The sequence below is a fragment of the Gadus morhua genome, chromosome 12 (assembly GCF_902167405.1).
Source record: "Gadus morhua chromosome 12, gadMor3.0, whole genome shotgun sequence".
NCBI lineage: Eukaryota > Metazoa > Chordata > Actinopteri > Gadiformes > Gadidae > Gadus > Gadus morhua.
In genome coordinates, this window is record NC_044059.1 from 15,758,742 (window position 1) to 15,762,241 (window position 3,500).

Genomic DNA, 3,500 nt, shown 5'->3' on the forward strand with positions numbered 1-3,500 from the left:
ACAATATGCACAGTGAAGGCATGATGCCACCATAGGTTTGCAGAGAACTACATACAATATGCACAGTGAAGGCATGATGCCACCATAGGTTTGCAGAGAACTACATACAATATGCACAGTGAAGGCATGATGCCACCATAGGTTTGCAGAGAACTACATACAATATGCACAGTGAAGGCATGATGCCACCATAGGTTTGCAGAGAACTACATACAATATGCACAGTGAAGGCATGATGCCACCATAGGTTTGCAGAGAACTACATACAATATGCACAGTGAAGGCATGATGCCACCATAGGTTTGCAGAGAACTACATACAATATACACAGTGAAGGGGTGGTGATGAGGGTTGTGAGGGTCGCTGATACACAGTGTCCATCCTCACGGGAAGGGGTGGGGGGGGGGGGTGGTGATGAGGGTTGTGAGGGTCGCTGAAAGACAGTGTCCATCCTCACGGGAAGGGGTGGGGGGGGGGGTGGTGATGAGGGTTGTGAGGGTCGCTGATACACAGTGTCCATCCTCACGGGAAGGGGTGGGGGGGTGGTGATGAGGGTTGTGAGGGTCGCTGATACACAGTGTCCATCCTCACGGGAAGGGGTAGGGGGGGGGGGTGGTGATGAGGGTTGTGAGGGTCGCTGATACACAGTGTCCATCCTCACGGGAAGGGGTGGGGGGGGGGGGGTGGTGATGAGGGTTGTGAGGGTCGCTGAAAGACAGTGTCCATCCTCACGGGAAGGGGTGGGGGGGGGGGTGGTGATGAGGGTTGTGAGGGTCGCTGAAAGACAGTGTCCATCCTCACGGGAAGGGGTGGGGGGGGGGTGGTGGGGGTTGTGAGGGTCGCTGAAAGACAGTGTCCATCCTCACGGGAAGGGGTTATAATCATGTGACATGGTTATCTTTTTTTGGACCGTTTTGGACGGCATCGACTCATTTGAGCCTGGGGGCATGCAGGACAGCTGTACATAGGATCTCTGTCAGGTCTCCCAACACAACCCTCGTGGTACCACCTTCCACAGGTGTCACACTGGATCTGAAACACAACAATTCCCCTCAGGATTAATAAAGTAAATCTTATTTATGTTATCTTAAACCGAGGTCATATTGAATGGGAAAAAAGTTCAGTCTAAATATCTGCGTAAAATGTGTGTCTTCTCCTGTACCAGACTGAATGAATGAATGATCTTTATTTGTCAAAGTACAGGTACAGGTACAGGAACCTCGAAATTTGGGAGAGCTCCCCCCTGGTGCTTAAAGAAAAATAGGACAAGGAACATACATAAACAATATATACAGTATGATAAAAAACGAACATACTGTATATATATCTAACTAAAACTGATACATCTAATATAAATCTAACATCTAATATAAATTAAACTAAAACTGACACATCTAATATAAATCAAACTAAAACGGATGCATCTAATGTAAATCTAACTGAGGTAAAGTGCAGTTGAAGTCCTTAGAAAGTCAGTGAGGCAGGTAGATAAATAGATGGTTCATAGGGAATTGCACAGTTCCCTGGACAGGTTGGCATAAAGAGCAGAATAAAGAATAAATATATTGTTGATTTATACCATGGTTTATTATTTTTTTGTTCATTTAATGCATTTATCTACTTAATATAAACTAAGACTGTTTTAACTTACGCAGTCATGCAAAGACACAGGCAAGGTTTGTATATATGTCAATAAGACATGGTTTAAGACATCGTTATATTGACATCCATGTTACATGTGCATGTACAACTGCTGTTTAACATTCAGACCCTAATTCACATGAATTTAGGCAGATCTCCCTGGTACTTGTTTACATCATGCCTTCTGCAAACAACCTGAGCCAAGAACTCGAAAGCGGTGGTGTTAGAACAATAACTTACCCAGTCAGTGGCATCAGGTCTGTCTTGAGACCCCCCTCGCGCCTCATCTCCCTCTCCACAGTGGTGGCACAGCTCACTGAGATCATCTGGTTAAGATATGGTATTGATTGCATGTAATATTTTCTTCTTATTTCCATGGGAAAATACACCATAAGTGATGCATACTAACTTTCTGGACTTTTTTATATTCATTGAATTAATGATATTGAAATCCTCATGGTGTTAATAGAAGTTTGAAAATGGTTAACATACCAGTCTCATTGAGAAGTGCTAGCAATTTCCCTCCTGTAATTAACCACTGCCCCTTCAGTGTTTGGGAAAGTAGGAGACTCCTCTGCCAGGACTTTCTCAGCATACTACGAACATGTTTGAATAAATGAATATTCAAAACATACTGGCCCAGTTTAACTTAATCAAAATTCATCAACTTTATGTCTCTCTAGGAGTTTAAATGTTGAAAAGGAGACCTTTTCAAAATCTGCTTCATGTTTCCGTAAAGAAATATGCAATTCAAAAACTTACTTTGATGGCAAATATTCCACATGAAGTGGAATCCTGCTGCAGGCTATGTGGCACAGTGTTGGCTTTCCACCTGGACACCGTACAGCCCCTCGCTCTCATGAATGCTCTGAAAAGTAGAAGACTGAGGGGAAGATGACCTAGAGAAATGTAGATAAGCACATTGTGCATGTGTCACATTCACATATCCTAATAAAATCATGGATGTGCCTTGGAAATTTAAATATGAATACATAGCGTAAGATAATGTTTAACTTACTGTGAGTATCCAATGATTTGGCTCATTCACTACCCCCAGAATGACTCCATACAATGAAGGATCACACTTCTAAAATAACACACAATTTACTGTTAAAAAAACAACCACTATATACAGTAAATCGTAAACAGTAAAACAGTAACAGTAAAAACCTGTGCCTATACCCTTAGAATTGAAGTCTTCCTGTTCCAAATTTTGGTCATGGCATATGTATCAATGCAAAGTGCCTTTTTCCCCCCTTGGCAATTGTGCTTCTGGACCATTCTGAACAGGGTGGCATTGATCACCTGGGGAAAGCAAATCCATTTGAAAATGAAGTCAGTTAACTTATGGTGTACTAGCATTTGGAGATTTCTTTGTTATATGAGTTAACTAAAGGAGAATAAAATACTGAAGCTTACCTCACTCTCAAGTTCCTGACCCGGAGTTGTCCTACAGATGTCCCAATAGAACAGCTTGTATGGTCCGAATCTGGACAGCAGAACATGAACATTTTTGCCGTCCCAAGCCTCTGTAACATCTTACATGAAAAAAAGAAAATGTTATAATTATCAAATCGATTCAATATCTTCTCTCCTGAACAGCTGTTTTGTTTGAGTTACCTGAACTTTTAAGGTTGAACATTTACATCAAAGTTTAGAATATCAGAGTGAGCTTCATAGCGTTACATACATTTCTCTGAAGTGGAGGTGGCAGGTGGAGTGGAGGTGGCAGCAGGTGGAGTGGAGGTGGCAGCAGGTGGAGTGGAGGTGGCAGCAGGTGGAGTGGAGGTGGCAGCAGGTGGAGTGGAGGTGGCAGCAGGTGGGGTGGAGGTGGCAGGTGGAGTGGAGGTGGCAGCAGG

General features: G+C 43.1%; 1 long non-coding RNA gene across 1 annotated transcript; it reads right to left on the reverse strand.

The window, feature by feature from the left end:
- Nucleotides 1–891: 891 nt before the first annotated feature.
- Nucleotides 892–3,164, reverse strand: LOC115555157 (uncharacterized). Its single transcript, XR_003978826.1, has 7 exons — nt 3,061–3,164; nt 2,824–2,946; nt 2,660–2,728; nt 2,404–2,540; nt 2,134–2,237; nt 1,882–1,967; nt 892–1,032 (listed from the first exon to the last, which is right to left on the reverse strand). It is a non-coding gene; the product is annotated as an uncharacterized LOC115555157 (long non-coding RNA).
- Nucleotides 3,165–3,500: the final 336 nt, after the last annotated feature.